We start from the raw sequence: 12554 nt of genomic DNA, 5'->3' as shown, positions 1-12554 counted from the left end.
GGGATACTATACTAGTGTTGTTCCCATTTTAGGTGAAGAAACTGGGGCTCCGAAAGAACAGTCTCTCATCTCTGATCTCAGAGCCTCAGGAGAGGTAGGATGGGTACTCTGCCCGGTCCATCCGACTTCAGGGATTGTTTTTAACCCCCGTGCTGCCATAGGCAAGAAGACACCAGGGAGAGGTTTCTGCAAGAAACAGGTCACCAGGAGGGGGCACACGTTCCCAGCGGCAGGACCCCTAGGTTTGAATCCCAAGGGCCTCCTGACTCGCACGGTATGGCCCAGACCAATCTCATCCTCTGTGGGCCTCAGTTTCTCTTCTCCACGGGGCTGGCGCTCGTCAACCTACGTTCCCGCTGACCCACTCTGCAGCCTGGAGTTCCAGGTTCCCACGCTACCGCAGCCCGCGCTGTGTGACCTTGTGCCAGTAGCCTGCACTCTCTGGGCGGCCAACCAGGGATCTCCAAGCGCCCTTCCGGCTCGCGCGCGACCCAGCGTCGCCGGCTGCGGAGACCCTCCCCCTCCCCCCCGGGGTTGCGGGGGCGTGAGTGGGGGTGGGCGTTGGAAACGGCGCCCCCCCCACCCCCAGCCCCGGGCCGGTGGCTGCATCCGCGCCTGGTTTTGGGCGCAGCCGCGCGGCCCCCTCCCCCGCGCGCCTCTCCCCGCCCCCCGCCCCCCGCCCCCTCCCCGCCGCTCTCGGGGAGCCGGGGCCGCGCGGCTCCTCCTCCCGCAGCCGCATCTGGGGCGCCGCGCCGGTCAGAGGAGAGGCATGGGGCGCCCGCGGGCCGGGGCCGGGGCCGGGGCCGGGGCCTAGGCGAGAGGACCTGCGAGCGGACCTGAGCGGCGGCGGCGGCGCAGCGCAGCGGTCGAGCGGGCCGGAGGCGGCCGGGGCGCCGGGCGCAGGTGAGGGCGCGGGGGTGGCGCGCGGTAGCCGGGACCCCCTTTCCGGGGCCAGTGCGCCCCGTCCCTCTTCAAGACCCCCAAATCCGGTCTCCTCTCGGACAGACCTCCCTAAACCGAGGGGCGGCGCTGGCGCAGAAAAGCCCCCTCCCCCTGCCAGTTCTGTCTTCTGAGCCCCAGAACCGAGGGGGCGGCTCTGCGGCTGGGAAGCCCCCTTCTCTGGGTGGGATCCCCCAATCTAGGTCTCCCCCGACCCTCAAGCCGGGGGGCGGTGGCGCTGGGCCCGGAACCCTCTATCCGGGGCCGGGCCCCCATTCCACCTCTTTTTCCCGCGGACTCCCCCTTGTCAACCGGTTGCCAAAGCTGGAAAGCCTCTCCTCCAGCCCAACCCTCCATCAGCAGGGTGGACAGGGGGGTCAGGTAGACCCCTCCCCTGCCCACCAACCTTGGAGCTAAGGAGACGGAGGGTTCTGCCGGCCGGCCGGCCCGGGCATTCCTCCATTCAACCCAGCTGCTTCCGATCCCGCCTCAGTAGCCCCGGGAGCCTGCCCGGCCGGCTACCCCCTTCCCGAGCTCTTTCCCCGGACCTGGCATCTGGGGAGGGGGCAGGGGCCACCCCCCCACCCCCGCTGCATAGCGCCCCCTCCCTGTTTGCGTACCCGGGAGGGGCCGGGCTGACCTGGGCACCTGGGCTGGGGGGGTGCTCACATGGCTACTGGAGGCCCCCACGTGCGGCGCCCCACGGTGAAAGGGGGATCGTGTTCAGAGCGGGTGGCGGGTGGACCAGGTGGCCCGAGAGGCCAGCTGGGTTCAGATGTGCCTGGCCTGCTGGGAGGGGATATGTGCTACCTGGACATGTGATGGCCTCTGGCCTCTTTCGACCAAACCTAATGCCTCCAGTCTCCCTCCATCCTTCCATTCCTCTATCCCTTCATCCCTCTCCCTTCTCCCTTCTCCCTTCTTCCTCGGTGCTGCCTGTGTTGCAGAGGGGCTGCCAGAGACTGTTGATGTGGGGAAAAAAATGAAATAGGGGAAGGGCTTATGGGATGGGGAAGGCCAGTTGGGGGATGAGGGGGCGGAGGAGGTGCCCCTAGAATGGGAAGCTTCAAGCTTGGAAAGCAGGGCTAATGGGGGGAGGGTTCCTGCACCCACACCTGCCTGGAAGTGGAAATGACAGAGGTGGAGGGGGCTGCAGTCCCCAGCCTCAAGGGAGGCTGGGCTGGCCTGGCTCTACCCGGTTGCACCTCCCGGCCCAGCCCAGTTCCCTGGGGTCCTGGCTCCCTCTACCTCTGGGCCTTAGCTGGTGGGAGGGGGCTGTGTCTTCTGCCAGGCCAGAGGTGGTGAAGCGAGATTGTACAGGGCCGTCCCAGAGAGGCTGTTGGAGGAGCCCAGTTTCTGTCCCACAGGGGGGACTGTGGGCTGCCTGGCCCCAGGGTGGCCTGAGGGGCCGGAGCCAGACTCCTGTGGGCACCAGGACTGGGTGGGGCCGCAGAGCCGGCTAGCCCGTTGGTAGCTGGAGTCGGGAGCCACCGCCAGGCCCCGGAACTGGGCTGTTGGCAGCCAGTCGGCGGCAGATGCCAATTGTATTCCCAGCAGCTCCTGGAGACACTGGCTGTGCACGTGGGGCAGGCGTGTGTGCTCGTGCCTGCGCCGTGGCAGGGGTGCGCCAGGGCTCCTGGGTCCTCCTGGAGCTGAGAGACGGCCGCTGGACTTCAGCGAGTGTGCTTGTGTGTGGTGTCCCTGGCACCCGCCCCTCATTCATCCATCAGAGGCCAGGCTAGGCCTGTGCAAGGCGCTGGGGACATGTGATGGCCTGATGTGGTCCCCACCCTCGAGGATCCCCTGTTTTGTCAGGGGGAGGCGGTCTGTGTTGGGCACTGGGGACGGAAGGCAAGGTCCAGACTGGAGAGGAGGTGTGGGGTGGAGTGGGCTGATGGACGGCTGTTATGTGGGACCCGGGGCAGCATCCCGCTAGTGCCAGCCTTGCTATGGAGCTGTGGGTTTGAGGGCTGTGCCCTGAGCGCGAGGCTGCCTGGCAGCTGAGTTGGTGTTTTTGAAGACAGGCTGTGCAGCACTTGGAAACTAAGGATAGATTGTGTACTTTGGAGCTTTCAGAAGACTCAGTGACGTACTGGATGTACCGGGGGCACCCACTGGCATCTCGTTAGGTTCTTGTGTGGTTTATGGGCCACTGGCTTCATCAGTGCCAGCGTTTCTCCGTGATGGAGAGGCCCTGAGGAATTGTATAGGGCACTCTGTGTGATGGGGGCAGGTGGTCTCTACCCTCCTATACATCTGTGATTGATTGATTGATTGATAGATTCATTCATTCAAAAAAGCATTAAAAAATAGCACTGTCTGATTACAGTGCATTTAAACACTTTCACTTAAACATTCTGGAATGTGAATTCATAAAATCATGAATGCAGATTTTTTTTTAAGCACACAGTAAGTACTCAGTAAATGCCCACAGCTCCCAGGATGAAGCCCAGCCTCCTTCCCCAACTCGCTACTCCTCTAGCCACATCTTGCACCGCTGCCCCCGCCCCCCACCTTTTGGCTCCCATCCCCCTAGCCTGCTTTCAGTTCCTGGAGCCTCCAGGTTCCCTCCAGCCTCAGGGCCTTTGTACATGCTGATTCCTCTGCCTGAACCTCCTGCCTTCCTTCCCCTCATTTTCCTACTTAACTACTACTAATCATCCAGGTCTCCAGAAGAAAGCTCTCCTTGGTACCCAGGCCAGGTGTGTCCCTGTCACCACCTTTACAGCCCCACGGGCCTCTGCCTTCACTGACCCAGTCACCGTTCCTTATTATTGGATGTCGCTCGGTGTGGTTGGTGTGGGGAGGGCCAGGGTTATGCCTGCCTCTTCATGCCATTCCCCTGGGGCTGAGGACAGGTCTAGGCCATTCTCAGTCAAGGACTGGGTGGTGGGGTATGGTGGGACCCTTGGCCAGTCCCAGTCGCCACCTTGACCATCCCTGTGGGTTCCTGGCCTCCAGCTGGGTCTGCAAACCTAGAGGCATTTGGCTGGGCTCTGATAGGCCTGTGGCCTCTAAAATCCCAGTACATCTAGGAGCCCCCAGAGGGTTTCCATGAGGGTGAGGGGCCGCACTTGGGCAAGACCCTACATCTTCGGTGGTGTGTCTGTGCCCATCTTGCCAGGCATTTATTCCTGAATCAGTTCATCTGCTCACATCATCACCTATTTACTGGTTCATCCCTTCTTTCTTTCACTAGGCCACCAGCTCCTTCACCTCTCCAGTTCCTCATCCTCCATTCTGTCTTTGGGCCACCAGTGCTTCCTGAGGCCTGCTGAGTGCCCACCCCTGTGCCAGGCATGGGGACCCAGAGGCCCCCCACAGGGCCCTGCTCTGTAAACTCTAGTCATCTGCCAGGCCCCTCTCAGTGATGGAGGCTGGGGCTGCTCGAGTGCAGGGAAGGGGCCACTAGTTAGGACCTGCAGGGAGTGCTTCCTGGGGGACACACACTGGATCTGGGGTGGATTCTGGAGGATTCGAGGGATTTGGGTCGATGAAGAATGGCGGGGAAGGGCGCTGCTGGCTGAGAGAACTGCATGGTTAGAGGCAAGGAGGCAGCCAAGTGCTGGGCAGGCTGGGGGTTGGCGTGGGTATGTGTCTGTCCTTCTAGGAGGAGGGGGCCTCCTGAGCAGGCTGGCCATGGAGGTGGGCAATGTACTGTCATGGTGGGTGTCCAGCCTGTGCCAGGAGCCTTGTTGCTGCCTTGCTGTGTGCTCTTGGATGAGACATGTCCCCTCTCTGGACTGCCTTAGTAAAGTGAAAGCTAGGGCCTGGTGAACTCAGAGGGGCCTTGCGTCTACCCACAGTCTGGAGTCTGTGATCCTGACGTCCCGGGAAGGGAGTCCTCAGGGGCCCTGCCTCTTCTTTGCACGTGAGGAGGGCTGTCCCACATTGGGGCTTGGTGGCTTTGAGGGGCTGGGCGTGAGGCTCCGAAGTTCCTTCTAATGGAGGATCCTGATGGTTTAAGGGAGTGTGGAGGCCGGCTCAACTGGGAGGGGGCCCCTGCCGTGCAAACTGTCACTCCACCCTCTTTGGGAAAGGCTCTCACTAAGGAGGGGCTTCCTGTGTTGCACCAAAGACAAGCCCACTCCCCTCTTCATCAGACTCTTGTGGGGGGAACCCTTTAAAACTCAGGTGACTAGATTTTCTTTTGTTGTGGCCTCTGGGGGGGTGGGGGGTGGAGCCTGTTCTGCTCCCACACCCACTCCACAGTGTCTTCTGGTGGTTGCCCCAGGCCAGGACTGAGGCCTGTAGGGTGTGTGCGATACTCTACAGTTTGCAGAACACATTTAATCCCCTCATCTTCTAACCACCCCCAGGGAGGGGTACGCATAAAAACAGAAATTGTCTCCATTTGACAGATGAGGAAACTGAGGCTCAGAGCAGTTGGGTGGCTGCTCAGGGTCACTCAGAGAGTGGGGATAAACCCAGGAGTCCAGGAGTCCCCTGGACCGAGCCCTGGGGGTGCCGGCTCCGAGGGCCCCCTTGCTCACGGATCGCAGATCATTTCCCGAGCCGAGGAGCGGGGCCCAGATCCCTCTGTGCTGGGTTTCGCAATGCCGCCTCCTCCTTGCTGAGCTGTCTGACGTGGCCTTTTCAAAAATGAATGGAAGCAAATTTTGTTTGGAAATTTTTGCTACACCCTATAGCAGGGCTAGTTGCAAAACCAGGCTTGGGGATCCCTGCTGGTGTTGATGATGATAATAGTAATGACAACGGATCATTGACTAACACCCATTCATGCCACAGAGCATCAGTGACCGTCGCCTAGGAGCCATGCACAGTGCTGGGCCCTCTGTTGAGCGAGCACCGCCTCTGAGCACCGTAAATCCAGGCCCTCCTTTTGTCCCATCCCACCCTATGATTACTCTCCCCACTTTACAGATGAGGAAACTGGGGCAAAGAGAGCTATAGTAGGTTGTCCAATGCCCCACAACTGGTGAAGTGGTGGCACCAGGATTTGAAACCAGGTGGGTTAGAGTTTAGAGTCTAGTCTTAGCCCTGTGTTATGGAAATTCTAAAGCTCCCATTTGTTCAACAGAAGTGATGGGTGGAGGGCATGGAAGGCGGGTATTAGGCCGTGGGAATCAAATGTGGGTGGCAGACCCAGATCCTGGTTTGAGGGCACCTGGACATACACTGCAGGTGGAGCTCAGCCTGGTCTGAGAGCGCCTGATGTCACTGGTCACTCACTCAAGCAGCACCTCACCTCCCAGGCCCTGCTGGAGGCCCCGGGGGAAGCATGCTGTTAGTAAGAGAGCCGTGGCCTGTCCCAGCTCCTTTAGTTGCCACTAACACACAGTTCCGGTAGGTGGCCCATCTCCCCGGCTTCCGGGGGGGACGGGGAGGTGACATGGGTCCTGAGAAGTGACCGTGACTGCAGAACAGAGGGAGAACAAAGCGCTTGGTTCCTGGGGCCGTCCAGTGACGGGGCAGACCCATCTCACACAGACACCGCAGCCCCCAGGGCCCAGTCACAGGGGTGCGGGTGCTCCTGAGAAGGCAGAAAGCAGACACAGCATTTGTATTCCTCTCTTCAGCGTAAGAAGGCCTGTGCAGGTGATCCGTCTCCCGGAGTTTACTTCAAAAGTGGATGAAGCGACATTTGGTACGCGAGGGGGTCATCTTTAGAAAACACATGATGTGGGCGGGTTCTGTCTTTGACAATGTAGAAATGGGGCCAGCATCCCGGCACATAAATGGAGTACAAGACCACTTATTGAGCGCCTGCTGTGTACCTAGCACTGTGCTGCGCCCCACGACGGGCTCAGAACCACACCCCACTGAGGTGCTTGTGATCGTGCAGGTGGGGGTCTCTGTGATTCCAGGTGCCAGGGCCGGGGAGTGAGAACTAGGCCTCTAGTTCAGACATTTTTCTTTCTGCAGTGACAGATGAGCCCGTGGTGACAGAGGTGGGTCCAGGAGGCTTTTGCTTTGCGGTTGCTAGGAGATAGGGGTTTGGAGTTCGAATGATGAGCTCGCTCGCTGCTGTGTGTCACTGACTGAATCCCAGCCCCTCTCTGAGCCTCATAGTCTCCATCTATTTGTGGGACACTAGGGGTTAAGTCTCCCAGGCTCTCCCAGCTCAGCCTTCTGTGATTCCAGGGGTGAATCCAGCTGGGCTTCCCTCTGGGAGCAGTCAGGGAGCCTTCACTGTCCTCACCCCTGACCCTCTGCCTGGCTCCCCACCACCCCCCTGCCCCCCAGCCCCTGCCAGAGGGAAGGAGCCTCCCCTTCCGCCCACTGCGGGCTGACTGCGTGCAGTGACGCAGCAACTGAGGGCTCTGGAGCGCAGCTTGGAAACGGGGACCCGAGTTTGCTAAAGACAGGGGAAAAAAAGGTTCTTCCCACCACCTCCAGCTGCCTGCCTGCCTGCCTCCCTCCCTCCCTCCTCCGGCTGCCGCCAAGCCCTGGCACCTCCTTGGCTCTGCCAGATCCGCTTTGGGGTGGGAGGCTCGGGGCTGGAGTTTCAGCTGAACAGGGCCCAAGTTCAAGTCTCTGCATGCTGGGGTCTTGCTGTGTGACCCTGGCATGGTTGCCTATCTTTTCTGGGCAGGGTGCACTGTGAGAGCCGGGCTTTGGGACACTGGAGCTGAGCAGGCAGCTTTGCAGTGATGGCTCTGAGGGGGTCACCTGCAACTCGGGAGGTGTCCTGGCTCGACTCGGCCTGCTGTGGGAGGACAGGGCCCTCTGCCACCTCTGTTCTCCACGTGTGCACCCCGCAGTGAAGGGGGCAAGGTGCTGTGATCATCCCCATCTTATCTCCGAGGATACTGAGGCTGTACAGCTGGTGCGGGTAGAGCGAGGATCTGAAGCCAGGTCTGTGTGACTCAGGCATCCAGGTGAGAAGGCAGGCAAGTCCCAGGCAAGAGGCCAGCCTGGTGACCATGACCGCCCCCCGCCCCCGCCATGCCCTCTCTGGGTCTCAGTTTCTCCATCTGTGCAGTAGGAGTGGGATGGGGTAGGAGGGGTTGAGGCTGCCCCAGCCCATCTCTGGGCCCTCACCTGGCTGTGCTGGGAATTTTCTGAGCTGCCCCTCCGGTCCTCGAAGCTGAGGTGAGATGGCAGGGAGAAGGTGTTAGTGTTTCATGCCTCTCCTGGGTAGTGGGGGGAAACCTGCCACCTTTGGGGTGTGAGAGATTCCTGAAGGACTGGGAGTGTGCAGGGCCTTCCAGGGACAGAGTGGGCGGGGACGGAGGCTGGTTGGCTCTGGGCAGCCTGGTGGTCTTGGCGGGTCATGGGGCCAGACCCACCTCTGCCAGTCTGTGCATCTGACCCTTGTCTGTCTGGTTCATCAGGGCACTCGGGGAGGGTGTGGGCGTGGACAGGGAGGTATGGCCGCCCGTGGGCCCCTTCCCACCCCTGTGTGCGATAGGTGTATGTTTGGGTGTGTGGGGCTGGTGTGACGTTGCCTTCGCTCAGGCCAGGCCTTTTGCATATTGTCAGATCCTCCTAACACTGGGAGATAGATATTATCATCCCTCTGGACTTCCCTTCCCTTTCTCCCTTTCTTTTTCTAAGTATTCATTCAACAGACAACATGGTAGGTGCCTGCTCTGTGCCCAGAGCAGGTGCCAGGTACATATCAGTGAACTGAGCCCCCGGTCCCAGCCCTGTGGGGCCCACGATCCTCTTGGGAGGCCAGCGGTCATAACCTAGCCTCCCAGATGAATGTAAACGCACATCAGTGACAGGCGCGGCTGCTGCAGAGAAGCACAAGGAGATCTGCCCTAGACTGGGGCGGTCCGGGAGGGCTGCCCCAGGGAGGTGACACTCAAGCTGAGACCTGCAAGTGGGAGTTAACTGGTGCAAAGGCCCTGACCTGGGGGCAGCATGGGGAGCGTGAGGGTCTCAAGCCTGGAGGGAGCTTGGAGGAGCTCGATGTGAGGGGCAGTCAGGGCCTGGAGGACCACACGGTGCAGTGCTGATGTACAGTGAAACTGAGGCTCAGAGAAGTGAAGCAGCCTGTCCAGGTGGGGCTCGAAACTTGGCGGGATGTGGGTTGGATCCCTGAGGGGTCCCTGGGGAAAGCTTTTGGCTCTCACTGAGTCCAGCTCAGGTCGTTTGAGTGACTTGCCTGAGGCTCTGCAGCAAGTCAGAGTGGAGCTGGGCCCCTCCTCCCAGCCTCTTGGGCTACCCTGCAAGGGTGCTTCCCACTAGAGAAACTGGGGAGCCACAGAAGGTTCCGGAGCAGGGCAGACCCACAGTGTTCTCCTGGCCGGCCACGCCTCAGGCCTTCCCGGCACTGGCACGGAGCGTTGGCCATCTGCCTGCCTGGTGAGGCTGAGGCCAAAGCCAACTGACTGCTGACCCGGTGTGTCCTCACCCTCTGCTGCCACTGGACGGGGCAGGGGCAGAGGCAGCCGGCAGCCCGTTTTGGGGGTGGGGGGGTGGGCAGGGGCACCACCGCACAGCCTGCAGCCCCGAGGCTTCCAGGAACCATTTGCCAGGCTGGGTTTGATAAATGACAAGGCCATTCCTGGAGGCTGGGGGAGGGGAGGCAGCTCATAGATGTCAGCCAAGCACTGTTGCGCCCAGTGACCAGGTGCAGCCTGTGCCCCCTCAGGCTCCTGTCCCACAGAAATGTCCGGGTCAAGCCCAGGTCATGTGGCAAGAGCCTCAGACCAGAGCCCCGCCCGTACATCCCACTGTGGCCCCTCGCGCCTCTCCTCCCCAACCAGGAGTGGGGGCGATGGCTGCATGAGCCCATCTGGGGCGCCATGGGGGTGCCCAGGGCCTGAGCAAGTGGGAAGCTTGCTGATTGGTCTCCCTCTTTTAGCTTGTGGACCCACCAGGGCTGTTTTTTGCCAACCTGGGGAGAAGCCCAACTGTTTGAAAGGAGTACAGTTCTTGTTCTTTAAGCCCCTGAAATTTGGGGTCTATTTATCACTGCTGCCCAGCCCATACAGAGTAATACAAACACCTGTTATGTGCCAGGTATTATTCTAGGCACTGGGCATAATAAAGAATTGAATGAAAACTGATATGTGAAAGCCTTTATCTTTTTAAATTAAATTTAATTAATTAATTAATTAATTTTTATTTTTGGCTGTGTTGGGTCTTCGTTGCTGTGCACGGGCTTTCTCTAGTTGGAGGAGAGTGGGGGCTACTCTTCGTTGCGGTGTGCGGGCTTCTCGTTGCGGTGGCTTCTCTTGTTGCGGAGCACGGGCTCTAGGTGCGCAGGCTTCAGTAGTTGTGGTGCACGGGCTCAGTAGTTGTGGCGCGCGGGCTCTAGAGTGCAGGCTCAGTAGTTGTGGCGCAAGGGCTTAGTTGCTCCGCGGCATGTGGGATCTTCCAGGACCAGGGATCGAACCCGTCTCCTGCATTGGCAGGTGGATTCTTAACCACTGTGCCACCAGGGAAGTCCAAAAGCCTTTAGCTTTGAGCTGGCGCATGGTAGGCTCTGTGGGTTAGAGGAGTTCTTTCTGATCTGTACTTGTGTCTATAAACAGTCATAGGAAGCAGCCATAGAGGGAAGGCTGAGGTCGGGGGGAGGCATGAGAGGAAGGCACCCCTGCATGCCCAGCCTGGGAGACATAAATTGCACCCTCTGGAACCAGCCCCCAGTTGCTCTCTGCCCTCTCCTCTACCCCCTCTCAAGGCTGACCCTCTGTGTTAGTTATCTGGTGCTGCATAACAAATTATCCCAAAACTTAATGGCTTAAAATGATAATAAACATTTACGATCTCTCTCATACACACACACATTCTATCTCCAGGAGCCACTCTGAGGGAATCTGGGGATCTTTTTTTAGGGAATCTTACCCTGTCATCAGTGATAGGTTAAACCAGAGTGATGCTGGCTGTTTCCTGTGGGACGTGGGCCAGAACTTGGCCTTGGCCGTCTCTCCAGTACACCCAGTGACACTGGGTCAAGGGACCCACTGTCCTCTCACAGGTGGGGAGATGAGGCACAGAGAGGGAGAGTGACAATCCGAAGGTCACCCAGCCAGCAGCTGGTAGAGCCAGGATTTGAACCCAGACCAGCTGTCCTCGGCATCCAGGCTCTGCGCCATCCTGCCTAGGGTGAGAGTGGGTGAGGGCCGGGAGGTGGGCTCGGCTGTGTGGGGCCTTAGCGCCTGTTTAAGAATGAAGCAGCGAGTGTTGATGTCCAGCTGTTTCAGTAAACAGGGTTTTTTTTTTTTTTTTTTTCTGCTTTTGTTTTTAATTGAAAGAGCAAGACTGAGTGGAAAGGTGGCGACTGCCTCATCCCTGAGGACCCTGGGAGGCTTTCTGGAGCCACGGGCGGACCTCCCTGCGTGGCCACCAGTGAGCTCTTCCACCCACAGGAGGAAGTCAGCCGACTCTGAGGGTTGGCTCGAGTTCGAGTCTGGCTCTCCTCACCAGCTGTGTGACCTTCAGCAGGTCACAGAAACCTCTCGGAGCCTCAGTTTCCCCATCTCTTCCCCGTGGGATAACACGTCACTGCCTGCCTTGGAGGCTTGGTGTGACGTTGAGGTGACGTAAGATGTTATGGAAAAACGCAAACAAACTTTTTGGCCAACCCAGTACCTAGGACGGGGCCTGGCACATAGCAGGTGGTCAAGAAAAAGCAGCTGATGCTGTTGTATTCTCTCATGACTCCCCCACCCCTACGCACACACACACTCTGGAGGCTTCTGGCGTTCTTTACCCACACCCCAGTGCAGACCGGCTCACAGAAGGTTGGCCCGGCCTCCCAATGAGACCAGCTTGGAAGGGAGGGCCAAGAAGTGGACACTCCTACGTGCAGAGTGCCTGCACACACAGGGATGCGTGCTTATGGCCATTTTACAGATGGGGAAACAGGGGCCCAGAGAGGACTTGCCTGAGGGCCTCAGTGGTAGAGATGGGGCTGAACCACAGCCTCTTTTTACACATTTTTTATTTATTTATTTATGCTTTGGCCGTGCCATGCGGCATGCGGGATCTTAGTTCCCCGACCAGGGATCAAACCCAGGCTCCCTGCAGTGGAAGCACGGAGTCCTAAACCACTGGACCGCCAGGGAAGTCCCGAACCACAGCCTCTTGACTCTGAACCCAGTGCTCTTTCTGCTATCCCACTCTGAAAGATCGTTGGGAGAAGCTGAAGAGAATTCTAGAAGCCCTTGGTGGCTGGGAGCCAAGACACTTGGGTTCTCCACCCCTCACTGCCCCCAGACCCCCATGTGACCCTGTTGGAGCTGCTTCCCTCTCTGCGCCTTTGTTACAAGGTGGTGGGGAGAGTCTGGACTGCCTGGGACCAAGGCCTCTTCCCCCAGCTCCGTGTCCCCCTCCCCCAGGTCCCTCCTCTGCTGGCCTGGTTTGTGCGTGGCCCACATTCAAGGCAGCTGCTTTTGGGGAGGTCAGGCATTGGGAACCCTGCTTGGAAAAGCCCACCCAGGCCCACCCCTGGCCCTGGGCCCCAGGGTGGATTTCCCCCTGCCGGGGCAGGGGCCGTGGGCAGGGCGAGTGAGTGAGGCTCTCCCAGCACTCAGGCCCACCGTGCCCCCCACTCCCTCCCTGTGTGTCCTGTGTTGGGATTAGATATATTTAGACAGAACGCTCTGTTCTGTACAGATTCCAGTCCACTGCGCCTGTCAGGGCTGGGGAGGCGGGGCCTGCGGGCAGCCGCACCTGGTACCTGGAGCTCTGGG

The 12554-nt window shown here is 59.5% G+C and overlaps 1 protein-coding gene across 3 annotated transcripts in view; it reads left to right on the top strand.

Annotated features, from left to right (window-relative positions):
- The first annotated feature begins 745 nt into the window (after nt 1–745).
- Nucleotides 746–12554, top strand: part of DLGAP4 (DLG associated protein 4) — a 202367-nt gene continuing 190558 nt past the window's right edge. For 2 of the 3 annotated variants that reach the window (XR_007472183.1, XM_049699333.1), the window contains exon 1: nt 746–903. The gene's annotated coding sequence lies outside the window, so the exon portion shown is untranslated. The remainder of the gene's footprint in view (nt 904–12554) is intronic. The other variant, XM_049699334.1, reaches the window with a different exon arrangement.

Source organism: Orcinus orca, chromosome 16, assembly GCF_937001465.1.
Source record: "Orcinus orca chromosome 16, mOrcOrc1.1, whole genome shotgun sequence".
NCBI lineage: Eukaryota > Metazoa > Chordata > Mammalia > Artiodactyla > Delphinidae > Orcinus > Orcinus orca.
This window is presented reverse-complemented; position numbering and strand designations above follow the sequence as displayed.